At 32.4% G+C, this 25,988-nt stretch overlaps 1 protein-coding gene across 1 annotated transcript in view; it reads right to left on the bottom strand.

Annotated features, from left to right (window-relative positions):
- LOC116428575 (potassium voltage-gated channel protein Shaw) overlaps window positions 1-15,270 on the bottom strand; it is a 94,084-nt gene extending 78,814 nt beyond the window's left edge. Inside the window, exon 1 of the mRNA XM_076374428.1 lies at window positions 14,768-15,270. The gene's annotated coding sequence lies outside the window, so the exon portion shown is untranslated. The remainder of the gene's footprint in view (window positions 1-14,767) is intronic.
- Window positions 15,271-25,988: the final 10,718 nt, after the last annotated feature.

The following is a 25,988-nucleotide window of genomic DNA, read 5'->3' as shown; positions in this document are numbered from 1 at the left end:
AAAATATGAAGAAAACTTTTAAAATATAAAGTAAACTTAAAATGCTTGAAAAAATTAACTCAAATTTATTGAAAACCTTTTCTTCTTCATCTCTTAACACCTTCGCGATCATGATCATACATTTGTGACGCTCAACGTTTTATATCTTGGTTAAAAATAATTAAATTATTTCTACGTATGTTTTCATTAAAAATCGTAACGCATGTTATAACGCGAGCGAAGTTGACGAGATTCTTAAATTTTACTTGCGTCTTATAAATATGATTTGTTGCATTTAATAAAGTATTAGGTTAAAAAGAAAGTTTTGTCGTTTTTTAAGGAAAATTCAATTTCACATATTTAATTTTGTAAAGAAGACTAATTAATGATGTATTGGCCATTGTTTTCCATAATCTTTATCCATCTAATAACTAGACCATTTATGCCAGATGTAAAGACAATCCTATCCCTTGACCTTAAAAAAAAAATAAAAACTGTCTTTGTATATACACTTAATTTTTTAATTCTCAACTATGACTGATATACTACTTTGCTATTAACAATTTATTGTAAAAAAGAGAAGAATTCTAGGCATATTTTATGTCTATGGTTCCTCTAAAGTATAATAGTTGATAACAGAAGAATAATATTTAATCTGAATTCAGAAGAATTGAGTAATATTTATGTTTGTTAAATTTTATTTATAATCTCCACCACGGGTCTGACACGTTATTATAAGGCAATCTATAATATTGAGTCAGACTGGCGAGGAAGATTTTAACAAAATTCTGTAAATCTAAATGTTACTTACATGTTTCTCGTACAAGTAGAATAGTACTTGTCCATTATCAATATTTGATCTTAGAATAAACGTAGACACAGAATAAGCATCAAATTCTTGTCTTTTCCTACTAAATTATTAATGATAATGAAGTTCTATCAGTCAGAGTTGTGAAAGAAATCATAGGACAAGGCGTTAAATAGGAAACAGAAAGAAATGCATAAGAAATCAGGTTCAAATTTGCAATACGTCCAGTAAGTTGAACTGTGTTCGGAACCATTTAAAAAGTCCGGTTCGAAATCTTTGATTAAACGAGAATAAAATTTGGAATCACCGTACACGTGTCGCGTACGTGTCTACCACAGCGTAGTTCAATTGACGAGCACCGGAATATGCTATGTGGTGTGGTCGAATTCTAGGTCGTTTCACCATTCGTGACGTCACGGATGCATTCGCGCATGTGCATGTGTGAACATACCGCCATGCATGTGTATAACTAGCGCTGGTGAATTTAATGCAGAACAGCGTTTTGTTATAGGGTGACGCTTGTTTCCAACGAATCGGAAAGAACGTTCACGTGCCAATAAGACGCAAATTTTGAAAAACTACTTTGGGAATAATATTTGGAAATAATATTTGGTCAATAAATCTAATTTTAATTAGAGTAAATACAACCTTAGTTTTGATAATTACTTGAAATAAAGTAATAACTATATAATGTATTAATAAATGTATATATTATACATTTATATACTTCTTAAATATTTATCGGTTAACATAGGCATCGTGTTCATCACATTTATAATAAATAGATGTATACTATTCGTTAAAATGTTATAAAACAAAAACTTTTCTATCATTTCTATCACTTTGCATCTTAAATAAATTCCCATAAGTTGCGTAGAAGCGAATCATTATGCACACACAAATCCTTTACGAGCCAATTCACGAAAACCAAAGTGAAATAAAAGTTTGTGCAGCAAGACGTTTATCAAATTTTTAAATTATCGAAATCCACATTAAACTCCATTAAACGTTCCAATTGTTGCGATTTCAAACAACATTGTATTTTGTGAGCCCATAAAACCTGCTGTCCAACAATAATCCGTAAGCTCTGTATTTATCTGCAATTTTAATGCAAGATTTCAATCTGCAGAGATGAAAAGCACTTCACGTGCATTCGCGACTTGCACGTTCTACCGAAACAATTTTTTCAAACGGAAAAAGTGACCTGTCCCTCCCGAGAGGATTAAGATACATCTGCACACGGTTCTGCACGAAATGGATTATCAAAGTTCGTTTCATACAAAAATTTTCCCGAATATTTTTTTTATAAAAAAATATATAAAGTAGTACAAACGTTGAAAGCGGTCTGAGAATAGGTGGAAACAGAGAATGTTAGTCGAAACGCAGAAAAGGCTGGTGTATATGTATCATATGGACTATCTTTGTTTTTAACAAATAAAATATTCATGACAATGATAATAATAGTAACAACAACGATAATAATAATAAGTTTGCCTTGGGTATTAAAACCCAGGCAACTATATAAATACGAAGGAAAATAATAATAGTAATAATAATAATAATGAAATTTTAATTATAACAGTAATAAAAAAATATTAACAATAATAAAATATTAGCCCCTTGTGATCGAATGCCACCACAATGGAGACATCGACCTTTCATCTGTAAATTCGAAAGCCGCAAATGAATAATTTAATTATTCGAATAACGACAGATTGATATGTAGTTTTCTTCTTTCTAGTATTTAAGATTTCGATGCATAACACAGATTTTCTATGGAAAAGCTTTTCAAAAGTTTAAAAAGTTGTCTTCCGTGAAATAAATGGATAAAATGATGTGTTGTAATATCTTTAATTTGTTTTTTATCAATGAAGGTTTATTTTAATAACTGTACAATGGCCATAGTTAGAATGAAACAAGTAACTCAGTTTTCTTTAATTTTGCATTAATACACAAATGAAAAAGAAAATATGTATATACATGAATTTTGTGTTATATAAAATATTTCCTTTTAATATGGTTTGTAATATGAACAGGTAAAAAGAATCCTATTTACAAAGATTTGTTAATCTGTTGGAAGTAATTACTCATATTAACACACTTCATACTGGTAACGAAAAATCATGTTTTTGTATAAAGTCACTTAGCTATGTAAATTTGCTAATTACCATAGAACTTGGAAAAATATTAAATTTTATTGGAACAGAATAGGTCTTGGTTAGGTATTTAAAATATATTGCACATCAATATGATATTTGAATTGTTCTATGTTGATTCTAATAAAAATCGCCATCAGCACAATTCAGTTTTCTAGAAATTAGCCGATATGCAATGTCTTAAATAAATACTAGCTCAGACATAACATAAACGACAGACCAGCGCGACCTTCAGTTAAAAAACAAAGGTGTCTCGCATAATAATACCTAAGTACCGGAAGGGTGAGCGTAATTAGCGCAATGAATGACTACGAGTAATAATATATCGCCAATGAGATCCCCGTGGCATCACGCCAGGGTAGCAACATTATGTCCCGACCCGCGGATAAATTAACAAAAAAAAGAAGCGTTTAGCATTAGGAGGACAGGCACGGTTACATTTGACTACCGTATAATTTTTTCTTCAGCGGAATTTCCGGGAAATTTTATCTCGAGTTCCACCATTAAAAAATTCAACGTAACGCGAATCCATACGTTATCGCAGTGCAACATTCCTGGGATGAAAAATATTCTAGGATATGTAAATAAAAGGTTTGAAAAATTCTAGGATACGTAGATATAAAGTTTGAAATAATTTTCTACGTTCATTAGAATTTACAATATCGCCTTTAATTTTTAGTTTCTTTTGTAGGACGGATGAGTAGTTTTTTATTTTCGGTGGATATTTCTCTTGTAAGCTAAATAATTTCTCACATAGTATTTTAGAATTTTTAAATATTAATTTTAATAAATTCTTAGATAATCTCGACTTGTCAATTTTTATCATGTTAGGAAAATTGCTTTGGTTATATCAATGCATTAAACATTTTGCCTAGTGTAAACCCTTTAATAATAATTAATAATGAAAATAAAGTCATTTAGAACTGTTGAACTTTAAGAATAATATTTTCGTTTAAGAGGGATATTAAAGTTTGCTCATTTCGCAGTGAAGAAATATTGCTAATATAATTGCAGCTTTCGTACAATTTTCTCACTTTGATTTAAGTACTGTGAACTTTTGTGAGGGGTGCAAGTCTGAGAGTAAATATCATGTTTATACGCTTGATTGCTCGCGTTGAAGATGCTCTCGAAAAGCTCTGAGTTGGAAGTATTCGATAATTCAGTCCCCATCGAAGAATATTTAATATTGTAATGTTGTATAAACGAAATTTATTGGCCGATCCACGAAATCGAGCATTTTATCAACTGAACTCTGAATAAAGGGCAAATTTGAATAAACAAATCAAATTTATTAAGGACTAATTGCCAGTGATCGTACAAATATTATACGTTTGGGTCAAGTATATTTCAGTAATATAATAAATCTGCATCGGTTTTAATCAATGCTCCCGAATAACTCCAAGCGCTTATTTTGTGAATAAATGTATAAAGCATCTGAAATACTGATTGATATTATGAAACTGTTCTATTGATATGTACAAACAATACGTAAGTAATCTGTTTTACAAAGTAAATTTCAGTAAATAATTTATTTACATATTTTAATATATTAAAGGTTAAATGTTTGAGACAAACCAAATATTAATGATACTACATTAACAGGTTATATGCATACATACTTATGTTCAAGGTTTTACAAATAAAAGAAAAAGACAATGGAGGATTTGAAAATAACTATGAATTCTTACAGTTTATTGAATAAAATCGAATGCATTTTTTAAGATATGTATATGTAAAATACAAACTTTTAAAGACATATAAATTATGTTATCTCAATGTATGCTTGATTATTTTCAATTATTACTGGTGTATATGCATAAAGTTTAAAGTTGTTGTATGTTTAAAGTTAAAAATTCTACATTTCAATTATTCTTACTTACATTTACGTACAAATTTTACATTCTCTTTTTCGATTATTCTTACTTACTTTTAAACAAAAATTTTACATTTTATCTTTCGATTATTCTTACTTACATTTACATTAAAATTTTATACTGTAAATTTCTATTATTCCTACGTACTTTTACATTCTAAATTATACTTCTTAAAAGCATTGTAAAGCACAAAGGTAAATGTCAAAGAAACGAAGTGTCAATAACGGAAACAGCACCCGAAGAAATTCTAATTTATAGGAGAAGTGAAAAACTTTCTAACCCCTTTAAAGTTCGGTAAATTCTTCCATTTCTTCCTTTTTATCTCATGGAATGGGAGATCTACGGGCAGCTTTCTACTGTGCAAGTTGCAGGAACTTTACAGGGTAAAGTAACAATCTTCTTTTTACTTTGACTGACGATTACAGTTAACGAAAAAACGATTTATATTCAACCGAGCATATGAAAGTTGTTCTTTATGGTTACTGAATTTATTTAACTCTTTAGGTCGTAAATTATTGCTCTTAGTTTTTGATATTGTCGTTATTCGACGTATTTCTAAAATGCTGAGATGACATATGTGTTAATTACGAAAATATTTTCCAGTTATTAGGGCATAAATGAAAAATGAAATGTTCATACATTATATTAAATTAATAAGAAAATAATACTTTAAAGTAACTGTAGAATAATGTTATTCGTTCGAAGTAAAACGAATCGTTACATAAAATTAATTTAATTCACTATGTAACGTGGAATACATTTTAAGCTCATACTATAAACTACAAGTTTGTTCAATGTAAATAAAACAAATAAGATTTCATACAAATTAACAGTGTACTGTATCCGTCGTTTATACATTCATTTGTGTTATAAATGTGTAAGAAATTACACATTAAACAAATTATTTAATAATAATTAAAAACAATAATCAAATTAATAATTGAAAAGGAAAACAACTGTTTAATATGAAATCGCCTGCGAATGAAGATGTGAAGTGTACCAAGTGAATAAAGATACTTGTAAAATATCAAAAACATTAAATTATATTATCACCTGTTAGCCATCACGATGGCTGTTGGCCATTAGCTGCTAATAACATACATGAGAGTTTAATGCGACCTTAATCTGTGTAAGCCAGAATGCGGAGTGACACACGTTTTCCATTTGAAGATATTACGGTTTGGAGTTTCAAATGCCCACATTTGATCGGTAATTTTGAATTTCCTGTATCCATGTTTGGCAAAGAAACGATTCCTTTGTTGTATTTTGTTTTTTACTTTAACCCTTCTGTTAGCAACCGAACACATACTCTGCTACTCATTTTCAAAAGCTTTCTTCCACGTAATTTTATTTTCTTTATGTCATAATTTCATAAAATTCCTTTGGATCTCCATGTTTTGAACATGTTTACGTCGATTTTTGGAAATAAAGAGTTCACATAAGAATATTGATATAATAAGATTTGTATAAATGCAGACATTTTCGTTGCCCACGTAAGAGTTAAACAAACTTTGTCATTCAAGTCAAATTTAAGACGAAATTTAAATTCTTGGTGAATTTTATTTTATTTTCATAATTCTAATGTAAATATTGAACGTTGGGAAGGATTAACGTACTTTTCTTAAAAATAACACTTATTCGTTTCATTGTAAACACGTGATAATACATCTCGCGTACTCTTAGATTAATGCAGATATTTATATAAACATGTATGTCTTTATCGTTTCATCGTTTATTGGTGTCTTATCGTTTTAAACTCTGATACGACGAATGATAGATGAGAGATACTTATCGAAAATACATAGATGATAGGTAATACTCGTGAAAACAGAAGACATAGAGTGAAGCGGAGAAATTATCGACAGGTGAAAGTTATTGCCTCTGGTCCATAAAGTGTAGATATCCACCATTTTGTTCATATTTTGCTTGTTATTCAGAAATGTATTCCTTAGATAACAAACAGTTTGATTCATCGATAGTCAATTTTTCGCTGGATCAGTAGAGACGCACATTGACTTTTTTACATCACTTACAATCATGTATCTCTTTTTATAATGAACAAAGAATATTTTATAACCTGAAATTTGCATTTTCCAATGATGTGAAATGCAATAAAATGTAAAACATAAAGCTACAAATAGAACGTAAACAAAAGTTAAAGTAAACAAACAAAATACCCAATTCTATTGAGATTTGTATATGTTCCTTTTGCAAAAATGTTTAACGCGTATACTTTTTATTGTCCATTATTGGTACAGAATAAATGGAAAGAGCATTCAAAATTGGGGATGAAAAACACAATCATTTGATAACTTCGGAAAAGTGTACATGGGTAAGTAAATGAATGCAGAACAATTGGGACTTATCAATTATTTCGCGATCAAAAATTCATTTTACGTGAATCCACTGAAGTACAACTAAAACTCATTCAATATTCAATAGATACATTCATTTCTTTAGCATCTTTGCGAAATATAGAATACCAAAATTGACAATAAAAACAATACTGTTATATAAACTTAACTTTGTTACTGGATGAATATATTGCATAAAAATGTAAATTCGAATCGTTGCTAACGTTTCTCATTATGAATGAATCATCCTCAAAATTCATTGAAAATAGGAATTTACACTTTTTCTTCCATAGCCATTTTGAACGTCCATTTTAGGTAAATTTCAGGGCAAAAACAATTTTTACACCTTTTACTGTGGCTGAATCATTTGCGATGAATATTCAAAGTGTAAAGTGTAAACTCAGTTTTAGGATAAGTTTCTTTTTATTGGCCGTTACTCAGAATGGTATATTATTATCTGACCACCACGATAAGCACTTGATACGAGGTAATAGATTAAGAAAACGGTAAAGTCGGTGAGAAATATAAACTTATCAGTAGAAGCAGCAAGTAATAGATCAGACACCAGCTAGAAAAGCGCACCAATAAGATGAATGCTGTGTTTAATTTTCCTAAAAATGAAACTACGAATGAATAAATTTAAGAAAATTTATTCGTCAAGATATATGGTAACGTAATTAGTTTTTTGCAACACTAACTTGCTAACTAATACTGACTGTGTTATAGATAATAAATAGTTTAATAATAATTTGTGATCTACAGATAACAAACTTATATATATATATATATATATATATATATTGAAAAAAGAGGAAAACACATTGACGTTTTCGTATGAGTATCAAAATCAGTTTTTGTATTGCTCATCAACAGAATTAATCTTAGAACCAGTGTTCTTTTTATACTTTTTATTCCTCTCGATTAGTACTCTGAGTTCATAAAACGTGAAACACTTGTCTTAATCACTCTGTACTTTACGTAGTTCTGTGTTCTGATTTTTCCGCCAGTACCATCACTTAATTGAATTATATCATTTGAATCAGCCTACATTACACGTTAACCGCGTCAATCAAATTTTAATTGTACCAAGGCATCCACGTATAGTCTGACGTTTAACGAGTCAGTTCAATTAATCGTAATTGATGCAGCAATAAATGTAATTCACCATTTATTTAATTAACTTCTTACTGTATCATGAAAAGTGGTGAAAATGTTTAAAACAATGTAATGAAAATCGATGTTATTTATTACGCATAGGGAAAAGTGATAGATCATTTTGCTATTTTCAATGTTTTTACTTTCGAAGTCAATTTGCGTTTGCATTGAACAGAAAATATTTTTATTTTCTTGTGAATTATTTATAACTAAATAAATTTGATGAGTTTAGTTTCAAAGAAAATTGTATAACAAGGGGTTAAACAGTAAAATATAGTAATTCCACGAAAAAAAGTCAGTTCGAAATGTATACAACACAATAATTCATTTGTAATACAAGTAGAATAATAACATTTTTCTATAATTGGCTTATTTTTAACAAAAAATTGGTTTGAATTTGCGTCAAACAGCCTGGGCTATTAACTGTTACTTTGCTGCAGTGTCTGTCCATGAATCGTTATTTCTACTTATTACAAGAACAAGACATAAATACATTTTCCAAATAAATTTCCTAGAAACCACGGTACGTATTAAATTTTCGTTTACTATACTGCTGTTTCCATAATCTTTATACTTCTTTACTTTTTACGTTTTGTTGCATAAAAGCACCATGTTATAACTTCACCTCGCCCGAGATACCATGTATTACATAAATGAAGTTCAGATTCGTAATTACGATTTCAAAACGCGTCTGAGTTGAACTACAAAATCTATTTTTTTCATTCTAGTAATTAACTTTGAGATTAAAGGTAGACTAAGAACGAACACGGAATCCTTATCTCCCTACTAAAATATTTACAATAAAGTATTTTTGTTGATAACAGTTTTGACAAAAAAAATTATACCATACGTTCTAACGTATCTTTCTATTAAAAATGATTGATAAAATTAACAGAAGATGCTATAAAACAGTATTAACCCTAGATAACTAAACATTCATCTAAATAGTCTACCACTTTTCCGAATTTCAATTCGAAAGCACATTTTTAATATATGCTAAGACTACAAACGTTACTTTTGAATATTTTTCTATTTTTAATTGAAAACTAATAATATACATATCTCAAGTTATGCTACTTTGTTTGAAGTAAGCAGAAGAAATATAAAAATATGCATGCCTTTAATTTCTAATCTATGAATGGCTTGTTTAGTTATAGAGTAGCACTGATTTAACCCTTTACGCTCGTATGTCCTGCTGGAGATGACAATACAAATTTGTTATAGAACGTGGGAAATTATTTTAAAAAGTACCATACTTTAAGAGATTATAAAAATTAAATCTTATTATAATAGTAATAAATAAAACAAATAGAAAACGTTGAATTCTACCGTTATAAATTACTTTAATTCATGTCCCTAAAAATAAATACAAGTTTACATTCAATAACATTGAAAATAAATCGAGTGCAAAGGGTTAAATTTAGTTACCTATAGATTTTGTCTTTACCCAGCAATAACTATTAAATACAGAACTAAAACTGGGAATAATCCTCCTAGAGCATCTGACACACTACCAGTACGTTGTTCTCAATACAAATCCTAGCTTTCCGACTTTCTTAAATCTCGCAAGATCATGGATTCACAGGTCAACGCGTTGTTAACCTTCTGCATTATGGCTTCCTTCATAACTACTCTGTTTATAGCTACCTCGTCATTAACAGTTCAGACGATAAAGAATCCTACATCTATTTTAGATCTACATTTGCTCTAAAATGAAAACATTGGTAATACAGAAATTTTAATTTCCTCATTAATCACTTTGTTTCCAGAACATTCATAACGATTTTCACATTGAAAGGGATAGACAGGAGTACATAGAATCCTTCCAAAGTTCTATTTCAAGTTCTAATTCTTTTAATTCTTCTAGTTTCTACTAAATTATTCGAGATAAAGAAATTCTAATGGGCGCGGTTAGAAAAGAAACTATAGGACAACGGTTTAATCCATTCGCTGTGAATCACAGATACAATCATAATTAGGAAAGTGTTTGGGGTTTCCAACACGAATCTCTTCATTGGATTGTAACACTAAAACTTCCGAGCAATGAGAGCGACTTATTTCCAATTTTTCATAAAACTTGAATTGACAAGAACTGTAAAGACTAATAGGAGAACCGCAAAATATTTCCACCGTGTCAAATAGCTCGCCTATTAACAATATTTCTGTATTAATGCACAAATATCACGCGAGTATTGCAAAAGGGATAATTGTCATCGATGTAGATCTAATATACAAAAATGCGGCCCACAGAAAAATATCTCATCGAACAATAGAATGTATAGAACCCAAAAACAATGGTTGACGGAAGGAAACCAGATAGTTTTGTAAAAATATTTCCGTCGTGTTACGCATTTCACCATGCTTTTAAGCATTTCATACAAAATAAACAATAAAAACTCTAATTCTGTAAAATATGGAGTATCTTATATTTATCATCTTTAAGCACTTTCCATCAACGATGAAATATCTTAAAAATCGATTACTCGTGTCAGCTTTCCAAATAAAACACTTTAAATCAATAATAAAGGTGCACGAGACATCTCGTCTATAACATTGTACGATGAAATCATGGGGACGAGATATCTTGTCCATAGCATCTTTTCTTCGACATCGTGGAACTAAGATATTTCGTCCATTGTAGCGAAAGGGTTAACGATCGAAAGACGCAACACTTATGCCTTAGAAAACGAAAGACTCCAAAATACGGGGACGTGTAAAGAATTTAATCAACTAAATATCTTGAATTTATATTTAAATAAACCTATTTAAATGTGTTAATCAAATTTTCATTCTTATAAACATTTTACAAGTTTTCATCTAAATTTCTGTCGTCTTATGGATGAGTATTACAATAAAAGCTCTTACTGGTTAAGTGTTAACCCATTTGCATCATTAGCGAATATATACATTCAATTTTTCTAATCACTATCAACGGAGCGTATATATATACGCTCAAGGATGTTTCACGTCTTCGAACAAAAATTAGCTGAAGAAATGCTTGAGCATAATATAAAAATACTAAATATACCAAAAAAAACACGAAAAGCTACAAAGTGTTCATCACTGCCATCAAGATATACGGGACAACATTTTCCAATAGTGATAACATCAACTTCATCAAGAAAAGCTCAAGAGCGTTGTGTCGTTTGATTATCTCGAAAGACAAGAAGGGAAACAATTTATCAGTGTGAAAATTAAGTAGCTTTATGCGTTCAACACTTTAAATACTATCTCTGCGATTCATTCTCCCTTATGTAAGTTTTATTATAGTTACATACTATTTCATATTATTTTTTCTCTTTTGTATTACAAAATGCTGAAATACGAAGTTCTTTTTACTCGTACTTTTTCTACTTAACACGTTAAGTGCCATGAAAATCTTGACCGTTCTTCCGTAGAGTTATTCTTTTATAGCGAAGAAAAGTAGACACAATTATTAATTATTTGCCATTAAAATCGTTGCGTTACACTATTATCGACTTAGTTACGTTATTAAACATTTTCATTCGATATTGGTTATTTTGCATGTTACGATTGTTTTCAAGTGATTCAGAAGCGTCAGATATCAGTGACTGACCTGGCGTTTAACGGGTTAAATAAAATTTTTTAAAAAGTTAGTAACAAGGGCCTTTTTCTCTTACTTCCTTACGAAGCAAATAGGTTAATAAAGAATGCCGACGTCCATGGGGTTCCAGGCACCGAGTATCACGATCACCTCGCGAATTCGAACCGCCAAATTCTCGAACTTTCGAAACTCCGTTGGCCGCAACCGGCGAAGCCGGATTCTTCGTAATATGCCCGAAAAGCGGACCGCCGACAGCCAAACTACCTTAACATCGATTAGCAAAATCACGGCTTGCCCGTGTACCGGTGTTTCCCGTGCCAGCTAAGGCGAACACTCCTCGAAACCTAGCTCCGAACCCCAACCTCTTAACCCCACAGTGCTCCTCGATTTATTCGTACATTTGAAACGTCATTAACCCCTTGCCCTACAATATTTCGTGCGACTCGTGGTGAAGATTTCAAATGGAAATTAACAAATATACATATCACTTAATTCTTTCAAGTACAAATTGAATATTATTTTTCTATTATTAGTTGTAGCACTCCTGAATAAATGTAGACAGAATAAGTGTAGAACTTTCTTCTTTTTCTAATCAATTATGAACAATGAAATATCTTTGTTAAGCGGAATTGGGCAAGTAATCATAGGACAAGAGGTTAACCCCTACTATATCTTGTGCGACTCATGGTGAAATTTCAACTAGAATTTAACAAACAAAAATTGTTGAATTTGTTTGAATATAAATTACATACTATTCCTCTATTATCAATGATTATACCTTAGAGCACACGTTGGCATGGAGTAATACTGGAATTTTCTCTTATTGTCAATAAATTAGTAATAAGAAGGTATATACAGTTAGATTGCACACAGTTTAGAAAGAATTCGATGGACAAGGAGTTAATGTACAGTAATTATAAATATTATTCTTCTATTATCAGTAGTTAACCTCTTGAGTAAACGTAGACATAGAATAAGCACTAAAAGTGTTTCTTTTCCTAGTAAATTATTAATGAAAAAATGAATCATATGATAAGGGGCTAAAAGGTTAACACGTTGACTGCCACGGTAGTCATTGATGATCGGAGCTTTAAAATTGCTCGAGGACAATCAGAATAAGAAAATTGATGTTGAATAATAATATGCACTAACAAACGTAACTAGACAATAATGTAATACAAGTACCGTGACACCAAATCATTAATAATTATTCCTAACACCATGCATTACGAAAGAATACGTATTAATCCACAAACCACTCGAAATTCTCGCGGCAGTCAACACGTTAACCCTTTAGTTCCCGGTGGCATCGCCTTGAAACCGCGTATCTCAATATCAGTAAAATGCGAACCAGTGGACTAGTCGCAAAGCCACGAGTACAAAATCGATATAGTAACATAACGACCTATTTTTCACAGTTAGAACAGCATTTCTTATAAAAATACTTATTCTCGTTAAGAACGAACAGTTAACGCGTATGAGAAAAGTAAATATATTTTTCTCAACAGTTCTTACTCGTGACCCGAAACGTTACCTCGAAGGAGACTAAACAAACGAAATGTTGCCAAAAACACGAGAAAGTGATCGGGTGAAAAAGCCCAGAAGAACGCGGCTGGGTTAAATCCGAGCCGACCCGCCCCTCCCCCGCGAACTCCGTCGAAAGCGACTGCTCGGCTGGCTGAGGCAACCAGGGGGAAGGTTGACATCATTCGAAAAGGTTGTTGACCACCATGACCGTGCGGCGCGCGTATATGCCAGAGGAGAGAGACAAGGGGCGCGTGCTATCGCGAGAAACGGGCCTCGTTCCGCGAGCAGTTGGTTCGCGAGCCGAGTTCACGAGCGAGCCGGAGCGGTGGCGGCAGTATCAGTCGACCCCTTGTCGCGTGAATCGATAGTCTGCGTGCACGAAACGCCGATAAGCAGTGCGGTACGCCCGGCGACGACGTTCCGCGTGCCGTTTTCTCGGCGAGCAGGGAAAGAAACTGGCCAAGAGAACACGAAGATCACGGAAATGCGATCCTAGCCACGGTAAAGGCAAGGCAAGGCAAGGCGGAGGCCAGTTAGGAGGGACTAGGTTGTTGGAAGCGACTGACGAAATCGAACCAAAAAGGCTCGCTCGACGGGGTGGGAGGGAGAGAGGGAAAGAGAGGGAAAGAGAGAGAGAGAGAGAGAGAGAGAGGGAGAGAGAGAGAAAGGGAGAGCGGGCAGGCAGAGAAGCGATGGCAATTGAGCGAGAAAGCGAGAAACCGGTGAATCCGATAAATCAATGAACGAAAATACTTTATGCGAACGTCGGACGGTAGAGTCGCTAAGCTAAGGAGAGACCGAAGCCAGCACGCTGAGCGAGTGCATCGAACCAGCGGTTCCGCGAGAAGATTGATAAGAGGATAGTCAACGACTTCGGTAACTGTCCCCTTGGAATCTTAACACTGTCACCGCGCCGAGTGTCCAGTTGGATCCAGAGCACGGGTAAAGGATACGCGTGAAAAGTACTCAAGAGTTAGCTACCTGATCAACGAAGAGGAGCGGTCCCTCGTAGACTCGCGGCATACGGATCAGAAATAAAACGGTTCCCGCGGCGAGCGGTCGTTAATCGTGCCGAGCGATCCTTAATAGAATCGCGTAAACGATCGTGGAAAGGGGGAGACGCTCGGAATAAAGATATCAGAGGCTGGCTTCTGGAGGTTCTCAACAGGGAACGTTCATCGAGTAATTACTCGCGAGGAGACGGGAATATAATTAGTCCGCGAAGGGAACTGCTCTCTGGCAGAGGCTTCGGTGACGGGTTCAATCCCTCGGGGCATTGAGTCCTCGGTGGAAGAGTGCGCGGCGATACCGTGTCGGGGATGGGAGGGGGGATAATAAAAGCTACTCACCCTCGGTCGCGCTCTCTTCATGTCTCGAGACTCCTTTGCGACATCTCAACGATACTATTCCGCTTCCGTATCCTCCATGTCGATGGCTGGCGGTGACGATGGCGCTGGTCGTAGGTGCACTGGCACAAGTGGACACTAGTTTCCGCCTCGGCGGGGTGTCCTCGACAAAGCCGGGTCGCCTGTTTCCAGTCTTCGATCACCGGATTCAGCGAGGAGGCCGTATCTAACCCAAGCGACTCCCGTCCACACGGAAGCTCCGGGGTCCAAATTCCACGGTCGAACACCGAGCTTCACCCGATCCCGATCCCTCTCACCGTGCCACCACCCGACACAAGCGGAAGGTCATCGCGTTATCCCGTTGCTCCCGTGGCGGCGGATTACTACCCCGTTTACACCGTGTCCCGGTTCGTGTCAGGACCGAAGGGCTGACCGTGCGAGCTGCCTCGACTCCGTGCGCGGACCGAACTGACCTCGAACCGAGTCGCCGATTCCGTCGGCGGAAGACGACGGCGACTGCGAAACGGGGTGGCGTGGTGTGTTGCGCCCAAGGGTGGGGAAACCAGTGGCGCGCGCATACCCTCGAGTGCGTATGCGTAAGGGGTAGTCTTCGCGACGGCGACAACGGCCCGCACACGCCAGGCTTGAAAGGGGACGTTGTTTTTCGAGTTACCTCCCGAGCGCCGATTTTTTTTTCGAACCTTGCTCCCCCTACACCCTTCCACTAGCGAGTCGCGGCACCACCCCCTCTAGCTCTACTGATTATCTCTTTATTTCTGCGCCGGACGGACCACCGGAAACCGGCCGCAGGGAATTTGTTTGGGTTTTGCCGCGGCCTTTTTGCGTTTCGCAGCCTACCCCCGGTCGCTGCTGTTGCCGCTGCTTCCGCTCGGTTGCGCGCGCCAGCTTCGCGGCGATTGTTTTGCTTTGGTTTTGCTGGGTCGTGCGGCTTTAGGGTTCCTTCTTCGAGATTTTTTCGAGATTTCGGGATCGATGGGGGAAAGGGTAATGCATTGGGATTGTGTGTTTTGGGAGTTGTAATTAGTTAGGCTTTTTGGCTTGGGATGTCGTGCGAGACTCGTGAGGAAGATTTTGAATGGAGTTTAAGAGTAGGTTTACTGAACATGTTAGTTTGATGCATATTGAATTTTATGAATATTACGTGGTAAATGTTTCTGTTGGTTTTGATTGATGCAATTATACAAATGTGTATTCTAGTAGCTTATTTTTAAATCCCTAATTTTTAAGATTTAAGTGAAGGAACAATTTTTCTAGGAACAATAGCATAAACTGTGCAATGAACGTCTATAAATTTAGTGTTAGGAAATGTAAAATAATACCGTTTAACACATTCACTGCTGATTACGAGATATCTTATAGTATGTACTGTGAGTGCGGGGTACGAGATATCTTGTAGTTTACACTATAAGTTTCTCAAATTAATTCTTAGTACCCAAGGCAAGACGTTCTTATTTCTTCGGCAACGAATGGGTTAACTCCTTTGAATTCTAATTAAATATTATCTTTTTGTTATCGATTGTAGTGCTTTAAAGTAAATGTAGGCACAGAATGAATGAGAAGTGGTTTTCTGTTTCTAGTAAATTATAAGCAATAAAATAATTCTATCGAACGCTAAGAGGTTAACATGGTTATATATTTTTGATTATTTAGATGTTTGGTTTGCTGGTATATAATTATGACGTTGATTATTATTGGCCTATGTTTGATACCAGTAGATTCTGACAGAATTTCCTATTGTAAACCTGTGGATTGTAAAATGATGTATTGTTGCTATGTGTACTGTACACGTGTTTTAGAAACAAAACACTTCCTAATAAATATTTATGCGCTGTTATGCATATGAATTTGTTTATTGTTATAGAATAGTAAAAGAATTTATAATTAAAATATATTTAGTTTTAGTTTCAGCTAAAATATTATATAGTGCACTTCAATTTTACATACTACTGTTACACAACATTAAAAAAAATATAAAATTAAAATACATTAATTGTAAATTTCAGCTAAAATATTACATAGTATACTAAAATTTTGCATGTACACCGTTATTGTTGAATGTTCGAAAATACAATCTAAATGTAATTGATTATATAAAAGATGAGACTTATCGAGCGTCTTGTACACACGTCAATTTGATCCTCTACGAAAAAGTAAGTTGATAACGTAAAATAAATTTCTTCTATAAAGGACATCGCCTTCCAGAATATTGAATTTGAATAGCTGCCAGGTACACGTGGACTCAAGTATACTTTTTGACGCTCGAGGGTTATCACGAGATAAGGGAAACGCTTCTTGAGTTCATATAAGGTGGCTGTGGCACATAGTAGTAGTAACTTTCCTCTTCTTCATACTATTTCTCAAATGTCTAACACTGTATCCGAATAGTTATACATTGAGCCATCATCCAATCTCATTGTCTTGTTCAATAAAAGGCATTTTTATAAAAAAAATTATATTTATATGTTCGCTTATATTTTAGTAATCAGAAATCAATTTTTTGATTGCAGGACACCTTGTATATGCAGTGTAATTTCTTTCTACTAATTTCTGGTTCAGAAGTATTGGTGAGTATCTAAGTAAGAGATATAATTATTTTATTATTTCATTAGTGACTAGAATCCTATATTATAATGATGCAAAAAGATATATTATTATTTACTTGTTTAATACATCATTTAAAAAATTTAACATAAGTATCTTGAACAGCTTTGCAAATCAAGTACATTTTAAATTTTATTTCTAAGTTATATTGCTATTTATGTGTTGAATACACCATTTAACAAACATAACACATGTAACTTGAACACTTTTTCATATTCATTGCGTTTTAAATTATATTCCTATATAATATTTTTCGATATATACTATATATAATAAACTATATTTGTATATTATATGTTCTCAGATATATAATTACGTGCATAGATACAGTACATACATACATAATAAAACTTTCAACGAATTTCATTAACTCTGGACCTACCATGCTAATCGAAACGACTGAATATTCGAAATGGTTTGAAAAATAAATAGTTTCGCTTGAATACTATGAAGAATATCTAAAAAACCGAAAATAATTTATTGTTGCAATTAAAGAGATTACATATAAACCATGTTAAATATTCGGTGGTTCTAGTGTTAAAATAGTCGACTTTTGACGTGTTTAATATGAAAAGTTACTTCCATAAATTAAAGTTTAACCAGTCGTAATCTTTTCACGTTTCAAGTTTCAAGTTTCACATATTCGATGAATATTATTCTCACATAATTCCTACGCTTCTATTGATGGTTAAATAATTACAATACTACCACATTGTATTAATAACAGCGATCGTGTCTATTTGTGCAAGAGTTGGAAACGTGTCGATATTGATTGTTTTCTATCAACCTACGCGTTTAATTAATAGTTTGTGTAATCAGCTGTGGAATATAGAGTTAATCTGTCTATCAATTGTTTGCGTATATGATAAATTGTCATAGTGTGCATCGCTATTCTTGATATTTCCTGAATAATCAGAGAGATAAGTCCCGCATGGGGAGCAAATTAATTATTAACGAACGTTTTTATTTTCCTGCTCCTCTTATTGATGGCATTAATAAATAACCCAATTGTTTGAGTGAAAATAGTATTTACTGCATATAACTGTTTTACATATTAAAGACCTCATGTATTAACTGACATGTCAAGTTTTTATAGGCTATACAGGAACAAGTAAGAATTTTACAGTATTGGTTGAGTTTGTATCACAAGATGTATATATTTCAATTCTGCAAAGCCTGTCGTTAACGCGTTGTCAATATGTATTTAAATAACCATCTTCATAGTAATATTTTTTTCATTAATGCAACGTATAAATGCATTTTTCATAAAATATTTTAAAAATACGACAAAAATAGTTGTTGATATGAATTGAATATTGTTGTATAAGTTATGGCTTTTGATAGAAGCTTGAACAAAATTAATTCGACTTTCTTTACTGAAACTAAGAGATCATGTTGATTACAAACGATCATGTATTGACAAAATTCCTGTGAATAATGTGTGCTCTTGTAAATACATTGGGAATACTTAACTTTATAAAGGAAGAAAGAAAAATTTTGTATACTTTACTTTCACAGTGAATGATTTACAAAGTATACTTTATTTAATTTAAAATAAACGGAATTTAGATGCATTTAAATCAATAAGAACGATTTGTGGTATGAATACGTGATTGTATGTTTTACTATAATAACACATTGTTTTTACAATAAGGACAAAAATGATGCGAGAAAAACTACATGAAAGATCTGCATTTAATAACGGAGTAGAAGCATATTTCCACGAAATAATTGAAAGGATTTACACACTCAAAATTGCTAATTATATAGAAGCTGAAGTCCCTGTTGATTAACTTGCAATAAACCGGTTTCATGGTTAACATCGAATGCTCTCGTTACGTAACTTTGTAGAGAGTGAGATGTTATAAATGTATCATATGAAACGTAATTATAAAGATATCGTATACAGAAGGTAATAACGCTCATTAATTTCTTTATAAACTGATTCCTACTGGAACTGTAAAGTTCAGTACACATAAACGGTTTGTAGCCAACAGTTTATTCGATTCATTTACAAGACAAAGGATTTCAGCATCTTAATTACGGCTTTTGTGCCTTTACGGTAGCATCTGCCAACCTCAGGAAACAGATAATGGTATTACCCACTAAAATTAAAGGTACAATAGTAAAAAAATTGTATTGAATTATTTGCTCGAAATATCCTATGTTACTCCAACGCTTGGAACTAGTAGTTTTCATATTATAAACTTGGAATTATGATCCTTTGTATGTAGAAGGTGTTTTTTGTTAATTTTTTTTAACGAACTATTCAGAATTATATGCAATATTTATTATTCTTTTTTCTTATAAGAAAGCATGTAAGTATATCCGTTTCGTTTAACAGAACTCACCTGCAGTGATTAATATTTACTATGTTCCATGCAATTTACAATTATGTTACGAAATACTTACATAAGAAGTGTTCGAAAACTTCACTTTTTATTATTTTCTTTTATAGAAAAAGAGTTTTGAATTTTGCTACATAAGCAGAGGCACGATAAATGACTGTATTCAGCATTCTGTTATATAAAAAGATTTGTTGAAGGTACATATAGATCTTCCATTGCTAAGGTCTACTGTAAACTTTGTAGCTGACTTATTATTTTAAAGAAGATTCTCACCCGCAATTATGAGAAAGGTACCAGAATTCCCTATATTACAGCAGTCTAATCCAAATTTGCAGTTCAGCAGTGGCGTTCATCGAAGGGTATTATTTACAAGTCTAAAATGCGTAAATGCAGAAATTTAAATGAGTCGGTTAATTATAGTAAATTAGCTAATGGCAGCACTCGAGTAAAAGCATCTAATGTTAATTTCCATTAGACAAAGTGATCGATAATTCTGAAGTATAAACAAAAAATTGCTTAGCCTTTCACACAGGTTTTATATAGCAGTTTTAAGGATTAATGTCAATGCAGATTACGTAAGAATTATCATTATTAATGAAACATGATAGAATACTACACGTAAAATATTTTTTACATAGTATGCACAAGTAATTAACACTTTGTAAGTTCTGTTCTTACACACATAAAATATACGAGTAAAATAAGTGACCTAAACCAATTTTAATAAAATGATGATCTTAAAAAATTCAATTTAAAAATTTCACTTGAAATAAATCCATAAAATTTGTTAACAATTTATAGGGAATATGGTATGCTTTGTGGTATAAAAGGGGATAGGAGGTTTGCTTGTTTGAACATAAATAAAAATTTTTAAATATTCCTTTCTAGCAGAATGCTTCGCCTTTGAGAATATCGGGATTGAACATTTTTGTTCGATATACGTGCTTTTAACTGACTATCAGTTGACTATGTCAACGTCCATAAACTTTCCACAAAGCCGAAGAAATTTATTGAAATAAATGGGTAAAAAACTTAAAATGATTCATGTACATATTGTTAGTGCTTCATTATTTCCATTCTCCAAAATCGTTTAGACTCTTAGTTAACTTTGATTTGTTAGACATCTCACAATAAAAAATAATTAACGCATCTTTTCTATATGTTTGCCATGTTTTACCGTAAATGTGTATATTATTATATATTTAACAGATCGTAACACAATATTTCTCGATTCTTAACAATTATAGTTAATATTTTGAATTTTAAATAATAAATGTTAATCAACATAAATACATTTCATTTCATACATAAATCGAAAAAATATTGTGAGTACTTCATACTTCCTCGTACTCCTGTCCAATCAAGTTTAAAAATTGATTTCTCCAACGTCAAAGGTTCTTACGTCAAAATGTTATTTCATATTTTTGATTTGCTTTTGCAGAGTATCTCCTTCTTGATTACGTTGCAAACTTTTTCGTAGTTTATTGGATATTAAATGGATAATAAATTTCGTAAGCTATGGTATATGATAAGATTATAAACCGTTTAATCAAAAAGCTTTCTTTTCAAACAAGATAATCTTTTGATATTTTATGTCAGAACTAAAAATACATAAAAAACAAATGTTACATTTTATCAAAATACCATTAAATAAATAATAGATAATATATTCATATTTATATTGTATATTTTTCTATGAATAAACTACTTAAAGATTATAAATGAGTATGATATTGGTATTAAGTCTACTGAAAATCTGTTTAATTTAGGAAATTATGTTGAATATAAGGAACTTTTATAATTATGAAATATAATTATCTTTATTATATACTTCATTGTCAGTTTGAAGTAGTTCTTAAACTTTACCTGTGTAAAATTGTGGCTGCCTAGTTGTCACAAAATTTTGTGGAAAATAGAAATATTCTTCTCTAAATGAAATTTTGGTGAAAGACCTCTAGAGATTCGGGCTTACTTTGATCATATTAAAAGCACTGATCATATTAATTTTCTCGAATCCAATTTATTATACGTTTGCACTAAGTATTTTTGAATTAAAATTTGATGAAGAGAATTTCATATTTATGCAAGATAACGCATCGGTTCACGTCAATGCGTAAATCTGTCTACATTTGAATCGAACTGAGAATTTGTGGGGAATTGAATTGCGTATAATTTTTGTTAATAACTGCTAATATTAGGAGATTGAAAGCTCGAATGTAATAATTTTACAAACGCGGAACAGTAGTAATGAAAATATAATTAATTAGATATCTAATTAGCCTCATTAGAAATATAATATATAAAATTTTTTGAATTATGCAAAGTAAAAGGAATCTTGTAAATTAATTGGAATATAATTAATATAATTATACAAACATTCCAACTATTAAACGAGTGGGAAATGTTTAATAACATTATCCAACGAAATTGTCTCATATATTTCAGTATTTAATAGTTTTATTCCGTTATCTTAAATTTTCAGACACCCAATTTTCGAACTCCCAAAAAGAATAAAGTTGTCAAATTAAAATATTCTTTCGATGTCAACTGTAAAAGTCGTATAAACATTCCTCATATAAAATAATTCTACTCATTTTCCCAAATACAATAACACATTATCATACCGCCTCAATTTTCAAATACATTTAAATAAATCTCGAACCAAACGAAACACTAATATTCATACGACAACTTTATTAAATTTCAATTTGTTCTCAAAACTAAAAACATTACACGTAAGACCACATTCAAATAAATTTAACAGGTAGAATTCCTAATCAGGATTCCAATAGTACTTAATTTCAACAAATCATACATGCCCATAACGTTTCAAATTCGTAGCTCACTTGTGAAAATAAAAATACCAGTTGTACGCGGTCGGGCATATGAAATTTGCTTGATAATGAACACATTAATTATTTATTCCATCTTCTAGCAGTGGTCCGAGAACGTAGGAACTGTGAATATTATACTTACGTGCTGTGCATCTATACCCTCCTTACATTTGAGTCATTACTTCATTCTTTTCCGCCCCAATCTCTCTCCCTCTCTCTGTCTCTCTATCTTTCTCTCTCTTGCATCCCCTGTTTTCCTCTCACCTACCTTTCTCCCTTTCAACGAGGCGCGAACGTCTTAAGGGGAATGCTGCGAGTACGGCTTGCCCGATGACGAGAACGACAACGATCGATTCCCGAGGCTTTTTTCGTATCAGGACCAGAAAGACGGGGAGAGTCACGCTTGCGAAATAAAGCTTCCGTGGTTATTGCTCGACGACGGTCTCGCCTCTTTTTCTCCTTTACGAAGCGAAATAATAGCGTCTCGTATCGTCGTTTAATTGATTTTGTATTATCTGATTGCAACGATTGAAAATAGATTCTTTGAAAGGAGAAACTCAGTTTTAGAGACCAGTATGTCTGAGTTGTTATATTTTCGTTTATTTGATTTTGTAATACACCATTGCGATGATTGCAAATAGATTCTTTGAAAGGAGAAACAGAGGGTTAGGAATTAATATGTCTGACTTGTTGTAATAGGTTGTTGCATCTTCATTTATTTGATTTTTATAATATTCGATTGCAACAATTGAAAACAAATTCTTTGGATGTAGAATTGAAGGAGTTTTTAGAAGAAGGATTTATGTTCACTTCATCAATTTTAAGGGATTGTGGAGAACAAATTATTGTTCACTGTAGTGACTAGACAAACGACTGCTGAGAGTTTTAGAATTCAGTATGTTTAACTTGTTATAATGTGTTGTGACAGTAACAATAGATTCTTATATCTTCGTAGAATTGATTTCCTATTACTCAATTCTAATAGTTAGAAATAAATTCTCGGCAACTAGAAATGGAGTTTTAGAAACCAGCATGTTTGACCAGTTTATGTAGTGGTTATTGAATGGGTGTCGAGGTAGAGCGAAGCTTCGTATATTCAAAGGAGAGATGGACTTTCATAAATTGTTTCAAATAAATATTTATCTAGGATAGTTTGTCGAAGAATATTTATCATTCAAGTTTTTCGTCCGAATAATAACCGTTCGATATTTCCAGCAAACTCCATTTATTCGAATGCATTTTTATTTTTACTTTTATCATTGCATATTATTTATTCGAATAACAATGTAAATTATTGTTTCCATTTATCTTCGTGAAAATGTTCTCGTTTTCCTCTAATCACATTAATCATCTTATTTGTAGGCGACAGTGATTGCACTCAAATTAGTACATCAGCATATTCTGTTGCCAATTTCGTTCGATCAAACAGTCTATTAATAAATTACGTAGTATCAGTAATTAACCAATTAATAATCCTAATATCGTTACATATAATAAACAATTTATGCAGTAAAAACTATAAATTGAACGATTATTTCTTCGGAATCAAAAGGGTGTCCCATATGTTAACGATAATGACGACAGTAATTTAAAAAAGAAGGATGTTACAATTGAACTGCGAACTTATTTCCCGTGAACTTGTTGTACACTTTGTATTGCTTCATTCGATACACTTTTCTACACGTAGGAGAGACTTTACTATGCTTGTTCCGCCGATCTAACGCTTTGAAGATGGATCAGCCTTTTAAACGGATTACCAGAGAGTCGATTCTTGTAGCTCAATTGCACTCGTAATTGCGAAAGTAGCTTCGGACACGTATATATTTCATTTTGATATATTCCAGGTTTCGAACATAACGTTATTATCATGTTTGGAATATGAATTGCAATCCGTGTTGCGACACAAAGTCCAATATAATTAATGTTCTCAATTTCGTACTTATTTTGCGTAAATGGATCCACATTATTATAATGCACGGGGCCGCGTGGCCGATTTCATTTTCAGAGTTTATTGATGTTTGTTCATTTCCTGATTACTTGTGCATTCTGACAGTCTTTATACTTTTTTTCTACGTGTTAATATTGTTTAAGGGGAAACATGTACGTACACAGAAAAAGTAACTTGTTATAAAGTATTCACCTTTTGCATTGTCTTTCTATAGTGATAATTTATTCACTGTTTTTTATACAAAAATACGTTACATACGATGCTTTATGATTTGAATATTTCTTGTTTTTCGTTTCAGATACTTGTAGAAACACAGTCCTTTTTATATAAAAGTGTGTAATTTATCAAAAATGGGTTTTGCAGATTCATCTTCTTGAATTGTCTATTTGTCGAACAATATTCTGACACTTATATAAGTAGAAATTTATTAGAGAAGCATATGATGTTTTTGGTGAACAGATTGAACAGTAATTTTTAAATAATCACTTATTTCGTAAAGTTTACATATAATTCACTATGAAGTTATCGAAAGAATTATTTCCTTCTGATTTATTAATAGATTTCTATTATTATATATTAATCAGATTTTTCTTCAATTTTTATTTCATCTATTTATATGGGTATATAGATATATATGTAATTTAATAAATCATTAAATGATACAATTACTAAATTACAAGAATTTTAGTGATAACAATTTCTTAGCAATGCAGACAATCAGTAGTGTAAACCAGTCGAAATATGCGCATACGAATAATAAATAATTGTTATTAATGAGATTTATGTCTGTTAAATAAAATAAATGATTCTAACGTGAAACGCAGAAAATTGTTGTGAGAGTAACATCCTTTCTATGAGTATGGATCAAGCATGATAAGGTGGATAATATAAATGTAATTTATTACGTTCTTTGCAATCAATCGATGATAACACAGACATCTTGTGCTTCGTGGCTGGAGGCCAATAGGGGGTTAACCCAACTCAATACGGTTTAGATTCAATTTGGGGCGTTCCAAGAGTGACTTGGCGCAAGACATAAGGCGAATCCGTATGATATCGCCAGTTAATAACAGTTTAAAGAGACACAAGTGAACGTCTCACATATCGATTAGCGCAATCGATATTCCTTATAAAAACAAAATGTACTGCATGTTAAGTAAGTAGAAAAATTAATGTAGAGAGATTAATACACAAAATTAATACAACTACAGATGGTGTTTTGTTACGTCTTTTATATATGCAAAATAAAGTGTATTTTTTAAAAATATTTCTGGAAAACGTATATGTAAAAAAATCAAGTTTAAATATACGGTAAAATACATATTATCTTTACATATGAAACCATTATTTCACTATGAAAATATTTCCCATATTTTTATATTTTCTACATTTTCTACATTTCCTACATTTCCTACGCGTTCTACGTATTTTGAATTTTCTATATACCAAGTAAAATTTTCCTATTCGAGTTT

The sequence above is a fragment of the Nomia melanderi genome, chromosome 1, assembly GCF_051020985.1.
Source record: "Nomia melanderi isolate GNS246 chromosome 1, iyNomMela1, whole genome shotgun sequence".
In the NCBI taxonomy this organism is placed as follows: domain Eukaryota; kingdom Metazoa; phylum Arthropoda; class Insecta; order Hymenoptera; family Halictidae; genus Nomia; species Nomia melanderi.
Note: the sequence above shows the minus strand (reverse complement) of the source record. Positions and strands in the feature narration are given on the sequence as shown.